This window comes from Gouania willdenowi, chromosome 8 (assembly GCF_900634775.1).
Source record: "Gouania willdenowi chromosome 8, fGouWil2.1, whole genome shotgun sequence".
NCBI classification, from domain to species: Eukaryota; Metazoa; Chordata; class Actinopteri; order Blenniiformes; family Gobiesocidae; genus Gouania; species Gouania willdenowi.
Window position 1 is genome coordinate 9,116,113 of NC_041051.1, and position 18,625 is coordinate 9,134,737.

At 37.4% G+C, this 18,625-nt stretch overlaps 1 protein-coding gene across 1 annotated transcript in view; it reads right to left on the reverse strand.

Moving 5' to 3' along the window:
• The window catches only part of elfn2b (extracellular leucine-rich repeat and fibronectin type III domain containing 2b), a 138,166-nt gene that overhangs the window by 63,637 nt on the left and 55,904 nt on the right, over positions 1–18,625 (reverse strand). The window contains exon 2 of the mRNA XM_028455635.1: positions 15,618–15,755. The gene's annotated coding sequence lies outside the window, so the exon portion shown is untranslated. The remainder of the gene's footprint in view (positions 1–15,617; positions 15,756–18,625) is intronic.

An 18,625-nucleotide genomic window follows, 5' to 3' on the forward strand; every position in this document is an offset into this window, starting at 1 on the left:
GCTGGTACATGATCCAAGTATATCGGTTTATTTTCATCTGAACAAATGGCATATATAAATACATAGATACATCATGTTAATGTTAGGAGACTGTTTGAAGCTTGTTGTTTTACATTGTTCATTAACAAGATTTTTTTTTCTTCTCATTTACATTGATTAGAAGTTACAAGGAGGGAATCTAAAATATAAACAACCAATTACGCTTATTTAGGCCTCATCTGTCATCTACGATCACAGTGAGCCTCATTAACCTCCCATGGTGATGTTATGTTTGTCTGTACATTTATTCTGATTTCTCCAAAGGTTTTTATAAAGCACTATCATCCTACCATTATAGCTTCTGACTTTACTCTACAGGGTATAACGGCAGATGCTCCTCACACTGGCATTCTTCTGCATGACCATCCAATCAGAGGCTTAGAATGATCAGCTCATGTTTTGATAGACACTTCAAAATCTATTGTGACCCCCTTTGAAGAATAAAAAAAGTTCAGCCACCTCCCCATTACACCAATATTTCCACAAAATAGACAAAAAAATGTAACCTTTAACAAAAAAGGTAAAATTAGGGGCTATTATCTTCAAAAACTCATACAAATAACATAAAATGTACAATTACATATTATAGAATGGTAATTATAAAGCAAAGAAAATTATATTTTTCAAGTCTGTCAGTTGGTAACCACTGATTTAAAGGGGTACCTGTAGTGTAAATGTATATCAAATACTACAAGAAAAAAAAAAAAACACATTATAAGGCTGTTGAGTTACAATTTTATACCATCGGCCATCATCTATCGAGAGTCAAATATGGCATACGTTCCTTGATTCCTGACCCGCGGTGGCCGGGGGTCGGGGGCCATCGTGGCGGGGAGGAGGAGGGCGGCGGCGGCAGTTGCTGCTCATCCAGCCGCGGCGTGAGCTCAGCCCCCAATTCGCACCCCAGCCTATGGAGCCTATCCTTATCCCAAAGTTACAGGTCAACTACTGTCTGCATACACAATCAAAAGGACAAGGGAGGGGCTGGCCTGACTTGAAAGTTACGGGTCTAGCGCCCCTAGTCGCCCAAAGGTTACACAGTGTGCCTTTTAAAGGTGCAGGTCTGCTCTCTATAACTCTTATAAAAGTGACTTTTTGTCATATTGCTAAAGCTGTCACAATGTAAGGACAGCTTTACATGAAACTAGTAGTTTGTGTAAAAAAAAAAAAAACAGGCTCATTGAGTCCCTCCTGCTGTTCCTGCAGCCTTTGGCAGATTGCCAGAATGCACCGCGACCAAGCAAAAAGAACCAATCAGAGCCAGGATTGCATTTGATGGACTGTCTGACAGCTGTTGCCCACAGTCCCGGCCCCTTTCCCGGGGCTGGAGCGCCGTCTTTTTTACAGTGTATGGTCTGAAGGAGTAGAAGATGGAATTGGTGGACTTTTCTGCTTGAAAGGTAATTACTGCTGCTTGATTTACATTATGTTTGATTTGTAATTGTTACACTAGAGCTCTGTAGTGCATGTGTTGTTCATGTGAGCGCAGCAGCCTCCGTGTGGGCTGCTGTAAGTGACACTGTGTTGTTGCTGCTGCTCCTGAGGTTTGTGCACATAGAGAGAGAGCAGCACTGCAGTAATATGCTTTTAACAGTGCATGTTATATTACTGTGATGTTGCTGTCATACTAACGTTAGCTTGTTAGCTCCTGTGAGGGAGGGACTTTGGAAAGTTTGGAGGCAGGGCAAGAGAGCAGCGGGGAGGGAGGGATCTGAGAGTTGCGGACTGCACCTTTAAGCAGCAAGTTAAATCCTGTTTCAGTTTCTTCTTCTTCTGCAGGTCTTCAATTGCCAAGGTCACAAATATCTGCCTGTTATTCCTGATTGGATGAAAACCTATTTTATAAATACACCAAACGTAGCAGAACAAGCAAGAGAAAAGCTCTGTGAAGGGAAGGAAAGAAGAAGCACGACGTTAAAGGATTTACTACAAACTATTCAGATTTAATTAAACAAAAGTCTGTAATTCTGGATAAGTCCAGGTCAGCAGAAAAGGCTTTGCTGGCCCTGATGGTCCAACACTGATAGGAGGAAAACTTTTCTTTAGCAGACTGTCTAAAGCACAGAGAGAGCAATGACACAGTTTTACACTTTGATTTCCAGGCAATCTTCCCTTTCCCCTTTCTTGTGGGTATTAAAGATTAATGAACCTGGAAATATCATTGCTCTCATAAAATACAGACAGAGCATCCTCACTTACGCTCTCACATACATGCACTATTCCCCACTGTGATGTATTTGCCCATTGAAACAAAATCGCACTCAAAGGAAACCTAAAGCTGGCTCTATGGATGCATAAAATCCAAATGGGACGAACTTCACGCTCACTTTCATCATTTGCCTCAAACTCTATCACTTATTGTGCTTTTTTCCCTGTGAAATACTCTTGTTTTACCGTGGCTCTGGGGATTCAGCTTTTGTCAGCATGCTGATCTGATTATAGTGGTAGATCAGTGGGAGGTGGCTTATGCAACATATATGGCACAAAGCACGAGGGGGGAGGCTTTCACTATTTTAATCATCACTCTGTCTTATACTCTCTGGTAAAAAGCGATGTGGCCAGCAATACCGTGCTAGGTATTAATAATAAAGGGCATGTGTATGTGTAACTTTGGATACTTTGAAACCTAAAGGAACATCCCCTTGTCATCCTGTAAAAAAAAGCAACATTTACCTAAAACAGCATATTGTGTATCAAAAATAATACATGCAAACAGTGGAACCAAAATATGTTTTTAAATTGTTTTTCTTTATTGAAAAAAGTTGGTGTGCTTCTTCTTTATAATTACCTCTGCAAAGCAAGTAATATATTCACAGGTGTTTATTTATTTGTCTGTTCACAGGATTACGTCCAAAGTTCCTGGATTTTGACAAACTTTCAACCAAAGATAGACCTTAAGTCATGGAAGATTCCATAAATTCCGGTTGAATATACTTTATTCTGAATCAGTTTAAAAAAATCAAAAACCCCTATGTCTCATTATGGCAAACCTCAGAAAGTCATATATGAATCCTTTATCAACCGATCTTAATGAAATTTGACTCAGTTATGTTGGGTTGGTTCCTCAATAACTCTAATGAGTTTCATTCAGATTTGATCTTGCATCTTTTAACTGCAATTTTCAGAAAAATGGGAGTGCTGCTCATATACTGTACATTTCGACCTACTGTATCATTATTAATGGGGATTAAAAAATTCTTCTTTTAAAGGTGAGTGATATGATTCTATGATCAGGATCATTGATCCAGATAAATGGCAAATGGACTTGATTTATATCGCGCTTCATCCCACACTGAAGTAGTCTCAAAACACTTACAATAACAGCTCATCACCCATTCACACTCACATTCACACATCAATTGGACTGAGCTGCCATGCAAGACACATACAGTAGACAGGTATTGACGGGATCAAACCCCCAACTTCTCAATCAGAAGACAACCTCTCTCCCACCTGAGCCATGGTCATTCCAAAGTAAATGCACATTTTTTAAAGGATAAAAGCTATATACATGGTGAATAAGAGCTACTAGCAACACTATTATCACCTCACATTCAAATTACATGCCAACTATGCAGTATAATTAATAATGGTCATGCAAAAATAAAACTATGATTTCTTCAAATTAATTTATTATTAAGGCAACCCCATGTACGGTTGCCTGGAGTTTAAATTAGGTGTTATTGAGAGAGAGAGAGAGAGAGAGAGAGAGAGAGAGGGAGAGAGAGAGAGAGAGAGAGAGAGAGAGAGAGAGAGAGAGAGGAGAGAGAGAGAGGAGAGAGAGAGGGAGAGAGGAGGAGAGCGAGAGAGAGGAGAGGAGAGAGAGAGAGGAGGAAAATAAACAACTGAATGCATTAAAATAGGTTTTATAATTTATTTTATTTAAAAAATTATTTTTAGTTAAAAAAGATAATCATAATATTGATGATTGAAATCATTTGATTAGAACATGAACTGAAAACACAAGGGTCAGTATTGGTCCCACACTAGGAAATGATAAAAACTATTAAATAAAGGCTAAATACTGTTTCATTCCACTTATTTACAAAGTTAGAGTCTTTAAAATGGGCGCTATCATTTATTCATTGCATCATTGTGCTTATAGTTGTTTTTTCAAAGAATTCTGAATTTAAAATATCGTAGTTCGACAAAGTATTTGGAAATAAAAAAAGGGACAGAACAGAGAAGATCTGCAAGGAAGAGTGGCAGAGGATCTCCAAATCCAGGTGTGAAAAAACGTGTTGCATCATTCCCAAGAAGACTCATGGCATTACTAGATCAAAAGGGTGCTTCTACTCAATACTGAGCAAAGGGTCTGAATACTTATGACGATGTGATATTTCATTTTTCTTTTTTAATAAATTTGCGAAAAGTTCTACATTTCTGTTTTTTTTTTCTGTCAAGATGGGGTGCTGAGTGTACATTAATGAGAAATAAAATTAACTTTTATGATTTTAGCAAATCACTGCAATGAAACAGAGTGAAAAATGTAAAGGGTCTGAATACTTTCCGTACCCACTGTAATTGCACTTATCTTTGCACCCTACAGTACATGTGAAAGTAAAGGTAAGAAATAAAATAAGTACCACATGAGGTGATGGGTGGGCAGTTCTGCTTTGTATGTTCAAAATAGAAAATATTTCAATCGAGGGGCTTCCCACAGCCTGAATGCAAGAGTGTGTTGGAGTGGATAGTCTGAAACCGTTGGCTGTACTGTACTCAGAAAATCTAACTTATGCTGATGAAATCCAAAGCTTTATCTATGCTTTCAGAATGAACAGTCAGGATTTAAAGCCTAAGAAAACTGATCCTGTCACTGCTACAATTCTGTGGTATTGTTTTTATCCACATCAGCCAAAATTTGTATGCAGAGTAAACACTGGCCATTTTGCCAATGTCTCAGTTCAAAGTCCAACCGTTTATAATCATGTGGGAATATTTCACTTGGAGGTATGCCAATGTAAGCATGCAGTAAATCCAGATTTCTGTGCTGACCATGTCAAAACAACAGCTACTGTTTAATTGAACCAAAACACAACACACACAGTTAATATGTGTGTTTTGGGATTATCCTGTGGGATTAATGTGAGTGTGGTACAGATGGCTGTTACAATATGGAACTTTTCTATTTTTTGATACTGATCCAGAATCAGTACATTGATTTAAATCCCATACAAAATTGAATAGAATCTCCCATGGTGTAAGGCAGTGGTTCCCAAACTTTTCACAGTCCTGTACCCCGTCAGACATTTAACCTGAAGCCATGTACCCCCTATTCCTGCACACATAAAAACATAATATAATGTCATATACAGCACAAATCTGGCCTTTTGACCATCAAATTCGGCTTGATGGTCAAAAAGACAAAAAAAAAACAAATCAGCTAGGATATCTCAGATATCTAAATACACAAATTCAATGTATATTCCACAATATTTGAAGAATCACAATTTTCCCATGCTTTTTTTCCCCATGACTGCAGTCATTTTAAATTTAAAATTGTTCAAAAAATTATTTAACACAATTTCCACAAATTAAATAAAAATTGGTCACAAAATTAATGAAGTTTGAAAGAGCAAATCCTGCAGGGACTGATATGTCACTTATTGCTTGGATATTGTTGGCGCCTTACATACTTTAAGCATGATTTATACGTCTTGTAAAGTACAAACTTGGGTACATGAATCAATGTTTTTTAAATTTCTATTAATGTACCCCCTATGACAATTTGCGTACCCCTGGGGGTACCCGTACCCTACTTTGGGAACCTAGGGCGTAAGGAGTGTCTTAGGTTAAAATAGTGTCGACATAACAGTGCAAACAGACAAACGACAAATGAATAAACGCTAGTGAAAACATAACTCGGTACACACTATCTAAGAATAATTTTTTATCTTATTTTTTAATGCTTTAATGTTTGTGAATCCTTCTGTGAACAGATTACTAGTATGCAACAGACAATGGCATGTTCTTGCACACTAATTTGTTCATAAACACAAGACAATGACATTTGTCACGGAGTCTTGAGGCAAGATACAACATTCTGCTACGCAATTTTATGTTATGCACAATAACACGTGGGCGCATCTATTAGGGTGGCAAATGCCACAATAAAACAAAGCCTTTCCACCGCAGTTGGCACCAACCAATGCAAAGTAAAGTTATCCAGACAACACAAATCTCTACGAAGAGTCTCCAGCTGATTAACGGTTACTCTCTAATGCCCGCAAATGTTGAACATTCTCCCTGGATCCTGAGAAAAACATAACCATGCTTAGTTATTATCTGCTTGGACTTAATGTGAGATAATTGTATTTATTTCATTTATTGGTTTATTTAACAGAGACAGTGTACATTAAAGTCAATACTGAAAATATACCAGAATTAGCTAAAAATCCTATTTTTCATCTGCAGTCCCTGGACAGAATGTTCAATTGTCACCTTAAAAGAATACCAATTATACCACACATAATATGTTATGTGTGGTATAAGACTACTATGTGTGTTATAATAAGATTTTAATATATAACATTTTAAAGATGTCCAAGCTGAGAGTAAATCTTTATTGTTAAACTCTATTCTCCCATGCATGTAAGTCAAAAAAGTCACATTGCTGCGCTGTTTTTGGCTGCACTCTACTGTCCCCCTATACTTAGGTCAATCACTGCGCACCTTCATCCCAGTTATGCAGTTACTGAGCGGCCCTGAAATGTGGGCGTTCGCATTCAAACCTGGCCTTACACGCATTCTCCCGTCTGCTGAAGTTATTTTCCTCTTACGCACTTCTAACCCTGGAATAAGTGCAATGCCCCAATAAGGTGAAACGTTAGATTGCATTAGAAGTATGTATTCAGTTACAATTTAAGCCACACAGACTCATAATATTGCAGAAGAGACTCACGGAAAGAATCTATCCAAAGTGACACTGACATGCTGTCACGGGGGTGGGAGGAGTCACACAAGTACGCCAAAAGATTGACCATCAGCATTTCTAGTATGTTCACATTTACCAGTTCTAAATGGGACAAAATGTGTTATATTTCATTAAATTTTTCCCATGCCACCGACTCCTTGCCCTACAAGGGGTTGCATTGCGGAGCTGATCAGCTGTGTGCCGCGGTGTGGGCCTCGACTGCTTCTGCTCGTTACAATCAAACTCTGACAGACGTCAAACTGATGCTCAACTATTTTAGCACTATATGTACAACGTAAAGCCATAGTTTGATCCACTACAAGAGTAAATAACAAGTGAAACATTGATGACATATGATGATGACGATAATGATGCGCGTTGATCGTGTCTGAATGCAGGAATGTAAGAAGTTAATAAAATCAAGCTTTCCACACAAACAAACGTTAATCTGGCGTTGATATGAGGGGAAAATAGAGAGATTTTAGCTGTTCGATTCAAAGATGAATATTTGGGTACATGAGCACCCCCTTTTCATGAGGCAGAGTGCATACTGCCTCACTCTTACTTTTCACTTTGGTTTTATAAAAAATCAGCAAGACGAATACACCCATAATCAGGGTTCCCACCAGTGCTGTTGAGCTTAGGGGCCGCCAACGGTGTGATGTCACCCTAACCAGATTTCAAAAACAACAGAAAAGCCCCCTACACTGGTTGAAACACCGCTTAGGGGGCTTTTCTGTTGTTTTTTCCTGTCCATAACAGTCCCAACATTACTGTGGGTCCCACATAATACCTCATTTTGAAAAGCACGTCTTCTAATCTGTCTTTTTTTAAAAAAATTGTTATTTATTGTCTATACAGTGTGTGTGTGGGTATTTATTAGTGGAGGACCTCTACCAAGCATGTGCAATATACATTCATCATGTCCCATCACTAATTCAATAAATAATGTTTGGTTTTAAATTAAAGGCTGTTTTCTTTCGTCCGCTCCCTGGAGAAAAAACTGGACCTGAAGCTGGATTTAAATGCAAGACGGGAGACGAGGGCGGCGGGTGTTTGCTTATACACCAGCAACAATGGTGAGTTGACCATGTCACTAATGTAGAACTCCTGACTGCAAAATGCAGACATTGCTCTCCCTGATTTGTTCTAACTTTTGGTAGTCTATAAAACTCTACATGTTTTTCACTGTCTGACCGATTAGTACAAACAAAAACACGGCAATAATTCACCATTTGCCCGTCTGCGTACTGTTTGGAATCCTGCTATTTATCTCCAAAATGGCGACTTTGGGTTGATGACGTGCCGTGAAAGCCCTCTATACTGAACCATGTTTGTATATGTTAAATTCAGTGTGGATCAAGAGTATTTTTATGTATTTCATAAGCAGGCTTGTTTTATGTGACTGTGTATATACACATGTGGTTATTTGTAAATGCCTTGAATGTTGCCAAATTTTAATAAAGGCTAAATTGAAATTAAGCAACTTTATTTGTATTTATTTACAATTAAGGTGTAGCATTAACACAAATCTACCACATTCATAATGTTGTTTTGCGTTAAGTTAATTGAACGCAATAATGTTAAATAAACCTAATTTTGTGTATGTAAATCCAACATAATGTTGTTGTGTTTTTGCAATGTATGTGAGATTTACTAAATATGTGTTGTTCACATTAATAGTGTTTTACGTTTCCATTTTAAACAATGCAGTTGCGTGGAACTGGTTGACATAACATAGTTAAGTAAAATCAACTTTTCTTTTCTTAGAGTGTATACAGTATATATATATATATATATATAAGTCTGACATATGTTGCCACCCTCTTGCCATCCCATGAATTTGTCCTACATCCATCCCTGTTCAAACACAACCATTTTCATTAGTTTAGCCATCAAACTGGTTATATGGTTCCCTAAGTGGCCAGTCTTACTTTTATACTTAACTATAGAGAAAGTCAGTTTGACGGCATCTTCCTCGGGGCCCTGGCACTTAGCAGAATCCTCACACATGAAAGGAAAAAAGGGATTTACTCCATATGGACGATTATATCACTGGCGGATGTAACTGTGTGACCAACCGTACTCATTTTTACAGGGTTACAGTTGCTGATTAAGCAGGTCACTGAATATATAGGGTACACGTACACATGTGAGTGACGTCACACATGGAATATCATTAGAACTATAACTAATATCAGTATTCTTAATTAGAAAATGTTTAGAATAGAGATAAGAATCCTTACAAGACAGTAACATTAAAAACAAAATAACAAACCAAAACCACTTTTCACATTTGTTTAATTCAGAGTCTGATTCACACTAATTCCTGTAATGACCTCTGGAAATTAAAAAAAAAAAAAAAAAAGCTGCCACTGATGCGACAGCTCTAATGGTTCCAAACTGAGAAGCAGCAACCCACAGTGGATGGGGGTTTACAGGTGGTGCATGGACAGATGCTGCTGTGACAGACACACACTGTGTGAGTGGAGGGGGAATAATGGACACACAGATAGACCTGAAATATCATCTCGGGGTCATTGGTCCCCATTCAAGGTCATTAACATAGTGTGACATTTTACATTACTGTGTTCCTTAGAAATATACAGAGATGTGAAAAGTACTGACGTATCCTACTCAAGGAGAAGTAATGTCACTTGATTGAAAGTACAAGTAAGTCATACATAATTACTCAAGTGCAAGTAAAAAGTAGCTCAATTAAAAAGTACTCAAAGTTAAAGTTACTTTTTCTCCCCCACATTTGTTTTTGTAATAAATGTTGCCCATGGTTCCCTTACATACAGTAAACATCTCATGTATAAACTTAAGAAAGGAAGAGACGGAACCTTGCACAATTGGAACAAAATTATTTTCCACAAGGCATCTGTATAAAATACAAGGTTTGTCAAAATAAAATGAATTCATTCAAATTAAACAAAATAATCAGCTCTAAGTATAGCTACATTAATGAACTCTAAAACTAAGAAGTGTTTGCAGGGATTTTACGCTTTTAGGCTGTGGGTGAGTACATTTAATTTAAACCATCATTAAGCAATGGTTAAGTCTGAATTTAATTCAAACCTCAGCTTGAGTCCGTTCAAATACGGAAACACTGTTCACTGCCTCCGTTAATCTCTTTCAATTCAGTTCTATTTATTAGCGCATATTACCACAAAGTCATCTCAAAGCGCTTGACAAAAAAAAAGTCCATGTAAGAAGAAAGAACGCAACGAGATCCACATGAACAAGAATTAGCAACAGCTTCCTCTTTCACAAAGCATTTAAAATGAGCTCCTTCATTCTAGTTTTCACACTTCCGAAAAGAACATCTTAGATTTTCTTCACCTCAGCTGTGATGATATTATTTCATCTCGGAAACGTTTATTTTCCTGCCAACGTTTTTTTGACCTCAGTGGGCGGGGCATCAAAACCGGGAAATATTTGAGGCTTGACATGTCTCTCTATTATCAACACCCAATCATTTGAACGCTGGGATTGGTCAGATACAAATGCTTCAGAAATCACACATTGGTCCTTGCGTACGACACAATAGGCACTCAGGTTTTGCACCCGTTTCATGCAAGGTGAATAAATGAGGGCGCTGGTGAGGCTACGGACTTCTGGGTGCAAATTACCAGCAACTCCTCATTTTTTGGCTTCACAAAATACCTGAACATGGGGGGCTTGTCCAAGATTAAATTACAACATAAACGAGGCCGGTACACCTAATTTTTTCTTAATACATTAGGAAATAAGTGCCTGTCAATGTTTGAAAGGATTCAAAGAACATTTAAAAGGGGTGGATTGAAATATAATTGACCTGTGCTCAGCTACTGGAACCACACACTAGCTGCCCCCATACTAAACCTGTTAAATATACAATGCCAATGTTACTAGAAGAAATGATGTTTCTAAAATACACTTACATACATGTTATATTCACTCTTAAGGTTGGAGTATATTAGTTCCTTTTCATTTTGTTTAGAGCACGTGTCAAACTCAAGGCCCGGGGCTAAAATTGGGCCCTTTGAAGCATCCAATTCGGTCCACAGGAGAAAGTTAAAATGACAGAGAAAACATGAGTCAATTGTTCAAATTTACCATTTACAATTCAGTTCTAAAATGTTGTTAAAAAAACCCAAGTTTTTTTCCAAAATCCTGCAAATTTTCAAAAATCTTGCAAATCTCCCCAAATTATATCAAAATTGGTAAAAAAAAAAAAAAAAAAAAAATCAAAAATCAAACAACATTTAACCATCTGTCACTTATTTCTAAGATATTGTTGATACCTTCCATACTTTGTTTTCCAGTTTATACATTAACCAACAAACTTGGGCAGATTAATGTTGAAATTGTTAGTTTTCCACCTAAAATCGACGGCCCACTTGTGATCTGTACTTGGCCCTTGAACTAAAATGAGTTGACACCCCTGGTTTAGAGGATACAAAGTAACGATACCTTTAAGACTGTTGGTTAGTAAAAAAAATGACCCGGTTCCTTATTAACGAGAGAGTTTAGAGAAACAATGACCACGGTTTACATGATGTTTTTCAATTCGGAATTAGTTATTAATCATTCAGAATTAAAGTGTTCTGCTTCGTGTTTATACGGAAATCGTAATTCCAAAATTGAGGTTTACATGGAAAACCGGTTTATTCTGCTTTATTTCAATTCCGCTTTAGGTCTGGGGGTTGGGAGGCTCTGATTGGACAGGGGGAGAACATGACGTATCACATCTAATCAGGAGAAAACACACAACAAACCTTTTGTTGGCTAGAAGACCACACATGAGAACTGTTTTCACTTTTATTTTGATTGTAATTTTGAATCAGCACAGTTTCAGTTTGGACCGCGGGATAGGAACTAATCACCGGTAAATAACACCCAGTAAAACATTGGAAAACAATCACCAGGAATAAATATTTGCTCCCTGGTAAAGATAGTGGCTCTAACAACTGGTAAAATGATAAACTTGGTGATATTACAGCCTGTGAATGCAGTACGGGGACGCATTTACTCCCGTCTCCCCGTCTTAGTGCCAGCTGTCCGGTGAAGCCTGTTCCGTTTATTGCGTTTACAGAGGTTCGTGTGTGTGTTTTAATAGGTCAGTGTGTGTCCGTGAGAAAGTCTGCATGTCACCTAGTTTGGATTTAAGTTTAATTTGGAATTAAATTAGCATTAGGAATTAAGTGTTTACAAGTGTTTATTCTGCTGTAAACCAATGTGTACAACAATAAGGATCAATCCTATTTCAGGATTGTGTCAAAGACAAATATTTGAAAAATCCTAATGTTACACTGTTGGTTGGTCATAAAACAACTAGAACAATGTTAAATCATTCTGTTTTTTTGACCTTTGGATGAGCCTCGACTTACAGGAGGGGATTTTCAACCCTTTAACAGACTGTGCAAAGAAGGAGGAAAAAGGGGCAAATGCTTGCAGCCATTCTAATTAAGCAGAGATTACATAACTGGTAACAAGAGTCTGTCGGAGGGGCAAAAACATGACCCAATTGGAGACATTAGTCACTTTGTATGAATCATTTATTAATAAACACATTATTTAATCCATGTTTTACCATTTTATGCCACCATGTAAAAGCATAAGGCCTGTTTCCACATGTAGGGTTTGCATACATCTTAAATTATTTTTAAGTCTAAATTGGTTTTATCAGCTTAATATTCAAAAAGGAAGCAGCTCTTAAATATTTCTCCCACAGGAGGTTGTTGGCTCCGATGTTTTTGTGGATCAATAGTTAGAAAAGAGACCTCAGGCACTCCATACACACACTGCTCCCACAGGACAGACCACAGACACTACTGTTAGGTTATATACTATAAAACAAAGCTTTAACACACACAAGAAAATGATGGCCACCCACAATGGTGAGAAACTATTTCAGCCCTAAAATTCCATTAATGAGCTTATAGGCCTAGTTTGGTTTTTGCCTTTTTTATCTCTTCTTTCTCCCCATCATTGTTATCCCATTTCTCATCTAAATAAGGGGCGCCGCCCTTGTGGCGAACCGCAGTTCTCCCGCTCCTGTGCTCCCATGTTATGATTGTCTTTTCATGTTTTCTTGGACGGGATGAAACTGAAATGTAATTTTGTTGCTCTGTAACATGTGCAATGACAAATAAACTCAACTCTAACTCTAGTGTTATCCCATAACAGTGTTTCTCAAATGGGGGTATGTGTTCCCCTAGGGGTACGCAATGGCACAAGAGAGAGTGGAAAATGCATTCAAAATTAGGCATCAGGAGCCACTAAATACTGCTTTGTTTTACTTATTTTCAAAATGAGATTCTTTAAAATGTGTTATCACTTATTCATTCATCATTATATCCCTATAGTTGTTTTGTTCATAGTATTCTGAGCAAAATGTTGCAGCCGGACTAAGGGGGGTACTTGGATTCACAAATAAGAGAAATGGGGTACTTGAGCCAAAAAGTTTGAGAACCACTGTCCTATAATATCTACAGCTAATCCTGTTGGAAGGGTAAAGTCAAATTCTTGACCAGTTGATATATAAAGGATTATAAATCAATAATTTAACTTCTGACCTGCTTATTCCTGTTCAGGGTCTGCTGGTGCCTATCCCCAGCTCTCAACAGGTGCACACCCTGGACATGGCACCAGTCCATCACAAGGCAACCACAGGCAACCACTAACACTCCCATTTACCCCTATTGGCGATCTAGAGAGATTGGTGATGGGAGGAGATTGAGTATTAGAGGAAACACAAGCATGGAGAGAACATCCAACTCCATATAGCAAGGGCCTAAGTGTCAACCGTGGGCTTAAAGCCAGGACCTTCTTCCTTTAAGGAAGATGTGCTAACCACCTTAGAGAAAACTAACATAAGCACAATGACAACAAAGCTCTTCATTATTATTTAAAAACATAGCATGATATGGTGCATATTAAAGGTAACATCTGCAGTCTTAGAAGGCTAGTATGATTTGAGCAAGCAGAAATTCCTCAATGCTCCACCCTCTACTCCCCCTCCCATATGCTCCCATTGGGGTGTCGTCCAAACCCACAACCCTGCAAGCCTGAATTTGCATCTGATTTTAAAAATAACAAATCCCCTCAAAGCAAAACAAATAATGAGCTGTCCAACAGAAAGACAACAACCTCTGCATCACCTTTCAGGGTCGTGAGATGTCTCATATGAGATTTCACATTTATTTATTAACTTATTCATTTTTTTTTTTAAACGGGACAATATGTATTTTTAAAAAAAAGTTTTCATGTAAATACATGGGATTGTAGCCAGGGGCTAATTTCCATCCCCTGCCCCATTAGCAGGTTTGTTTTAACATAAAACAAACAAGCATCAGTAATGGAATAAAACACACAGAGCATATTAAAAAGACAGATAACACACAATAATGGTGAATAGAGATAAAAAATAGACCTAGAAATTTGGGAACATGAACATTATACACCGTGGATTGTAAAGTGCTAGAGTGCTAATTAAAGTGCTGTAATGCTAGAGTGCTAAAGTACATGGTGCTAGCTGCCTGGAGGCTCAGGTCCTCATTATATTGCACATTGCCAGATTATTGTACAGGAATCAGAAGAGTATATTACATTGCACACTACCCTACTTTCCTGATTATTAAGTACTGTGTTGGCTATAATTTGTGCTGAATATTTCTGGGAACAGGGTTACGTGACGAGATTGCACACAGGAAAAGGGAGGAACTGAAAGGGGTGTGTCCAGGACAGCACATGAAGCCATCTAATTGGTTATTTCCTTTCAGACCGAATGGCGGGGATTGGTAAGATGTTTTACAGGATTCCTGCTGCTATAGAGGGCTGATTATTTTCCTTCGTTTTTCTGATTGCATAATGTATCAACTACTCTCAGGATGGAAGGACTGTTACACCCAGAATAACAAAAAGTGTTTCAGGATTGCAAACTCCATCTTCAAGTATTGAGAGCAAACAGTGGGTGTCGAGCGTACTGCCACCCTAACATCAGGGTAGGAACAGCATCATCAGTGACTCTGCATCATTGTAGCACCAGTCAACAACCAAGGCACCCTCTACGTGGTACGCAGCATGATGTGGTGAGAACAGACTCAAGTGTTGCTAAACAAGGTTTCAAAAGTCTTCATTTTCTTTGGCATGAATAAGTCTGTGAGCATTTGACTCCAGACTATTTTATTTCTGTTATTGTGTGACGTCTTTCCTTCTGGCAATAGTAATTATTCTAATGACAGACAAGCACAACTGGATAGTGTGAAACTTCATTTCATAGAAAAAAAAGATGGATAAATCGTGTTACAATCCATTCTTGCTCAAGTAGTGCAGATTTTCCCAACACAAGTGCAGTAGGCGGGAGAGGATCGAGAAGAAATAATTACAACAATTACTGTTTTTACTTTATGTCTGCCTGACACACACAGAAAGCTCACACATGCACAAACTGAATGTAATAGTCATGGTAAGACACGTCCTGTCAGCACTAATGACAGTGGAGCCAGTAAGAAAGCGAAATAAAAGCAGGGTAGATGGTTTAATATATGCTTAAGAAGACACTAACGAATGCTTGGACCTCAGCGTTCACTAAATGTGAGAAACACTGCCGACACACACTTGTATGCCCGATCTACTGCAAGTGCGTGTGAGAGTTCTTGAGAAATATAAATCTTACCTCCTCGATGTTCGCTCTCCTTTCAATCCTCACTGTTGTTTGTAAAGTCACATAAGCCTTTGTCTTCTTTTCACTCACAGTGTCTATCAAGGAGACATTTTCCCAAGCTTGGCAGAGGTTTTGGTGTTCTCAAAAGTTCTGCAAATAAAAGAATGAAAAAAAAAAATTATTTTGTATCTATAATCGACAAAACGGTTATTTTCTGCATACTATACCTCACACGTTTTACAACAGGAAATTACATATTAAGAAAAAGGTTGTGGAGGTAATAATGACTTTGGTTCATGATCTGGCAATCTACTCTCACCATGAAGCCAAAGGTTCAATTTCCTTCCTCCTATATTGGTTTTAGAAATCACTTATCTAATATCTAGTCATCTACCTGTAATTTAAGATTGGTGGTTTGAAGAAATCATCTTTTATCAAAGTTTAGCAAACGTGAACCCATATAATCAAAGTTCTTTACTCACTTTCTTTATTTCTCATTGTGGTTTGGCCATGTTCTTAGTAACGACAGAAAGAACAATATTTCTGAAACAAGTAAAGTTGTTAGCTCAGATGCTAGCTGAAATACAGATAGGGGACATTGTGCGCTCTCCAAGTATTCTTTAGGGCAGTCCTACATGTTCAAACAGTTCAAATACTTGCATACTTTATTGGTGAATCCATTAAAAATAATTAGGCATAAACAAAAGACAATCAATCCATCATGTATCTACTATTTGTCACTGACTACTCCTCTTATCACTTGTACTAACAGTTCTACAGCAGTGCTTTCCATAATGACCACTAACGTCACATGTTAACATTTTTATGGTTGCTGACATCCGTTTCACTCAGAGAGCAGGACACCTTTCACAACACACCTCCAGCAACCACTATACTACCAATGTCCTCACTGTGATGACAATTTGTGCAAATAACTGTCAGGGAAAGTTACACCCACAGTTTTCCACCTTTGCATTAACTCTACTTGTCTCCCTCTCGCATTTTCTTTCCATCATTTGGCCTGGAGCACTCTTTCTCTCTCTCACACACATGGCTGTCTCTATATGATCCACACATGACATCATATGTTATCCACAGTATATTAAGAGCTGACCCTGCTATTTATTTTTGAGTTGCAATCATAAAAAAAAACACTTGTACACAATCATTGCAAAGAATACATCGGTAACTATAATATTTGCATTTCCTGAAGAAAAAACAAGTCAGGATGCTGGTGCTGGTCCACTAGCTGAGCATTAGCTAGCATTAGCTTAACATGGCATTAGCTTAACATTAGAATTAACCTAGCATTAACATTAGCATAGTATTATACTAACATTAGAAAGCTTTTGCATTAGTCTAGCATTAGCATTATCCTAGCCTTAGCATTAGCCTCGCAATAACATTAGCCTGGCATTAACCTAGCATTAACAACAACCTAACAATAGCATTAGCCTACATTAGCACTAACTTAACATTAGCATTAACCTAGCATTAGCACTAACAGCATTAGCCTAGCATTAACACTAACCTAACAATAACATTAACCTACCATTAGCACTAACTTAAGCATTCACCTAACATTAGCACTAAGCTAGTAATAATATTAGCAATAGCATTAGCCTAATATTGGCATTAACCAAACAATAGCATTAACCTAGCATTAGCACTAACCTAACAATAATATTCACTTGCTATAGCATTAACCTACCATTATTCTAGCAATACCATTAGCCTAGCAGCATTAGAATTAAACTAGCATTAGCATTCGCCTAGCAATAGCATTATCCAAGCATTAACCTTGCAATAGCTTAACATTAGCAAAAAGGTGAAAAAGGTTTAAATGTGTTGAACATATTATCTGAACATGTTAAAGATTGAATGGTTTGTAATGTGTTTGCAAAGATTTGAAGGTAAAAAAGTGGGGCAGCTCCACGAGCTTAACCAGCTGTACACTCTAAAAATGGGATCGGAGCAGAAAAGTCAATTCAGTTTCACAAAAAATTTCATGACTCATAAAGTTTGAAAGTTAGAATCATAAACCTCAGAAACGTTTCTGAACGTTTTGATAGCTTATTTGTCAAAATCGGGAAAAACGGTGTAGGAGGAGTTAACTACCGATAGAATAAAAAAAAATGGGTAACATTAGTGAGGATACCTCCTAATAAGGGGGAGAGTATCATAGACATATACGTAAACGGCTCATCGACTGCTGCAGCCCACTAGAGCGGTGCGTCTACAGGGCGGCCATCTTGGAACGGTGGCAATCGCTCCTACAGTGCATTATATCTATAGAGGAATGATGTGTTTACACCATTAAAGTTGTCATAAATCTCTCAATTCATAAGGAGTTTTCACATGGTTTGTTTGTAATAAACATCAGACATGATAGATAGATAGATAGATAGATAGATAGATAGATAGATAGATAGATAGATAGATAGATAGATAGATAGATAGATAGATAGATAGATAGATAGGAACCCAGAGGTATTTATTGACAACATTGCTTAAGGCTAAACATTTCATTTGACAATTATTATTAATGTATAATTGTACTACTACTGTACTATTGTTATTGCTATTCTTATAATTATCATTATATTTTATTATTAATATTTTATATTATTACTGGTATTTTCATTGTATTATTATTGCAATATTAGTATTATATTATATTACATTCTGATATTACCTTATTAATATTATTAAATACTGTTTATTATTAATATTATTGTTTTTATTATTGTATTATAGTTATTTTGTTATTGCTATTATTATTATCATTATTATTATTATTATTATTATTGTAGCCAAAGAACTGAAATATTCAAGGAACAAGAACATAAACAATTCTCACAGAAAACTATCTATAAGAGTATTTAGTATTTGACTCCCTGTCTCAGCCAGACAATTTTGCCCTGTCCTGTCAAAGTTATCTCCTCTAAGATGGTGGCGCTGTAGACGCGTCCCTCCATAGTGAGAATGTCACAGTAAATGTAAAAATGCAACCCAAATCA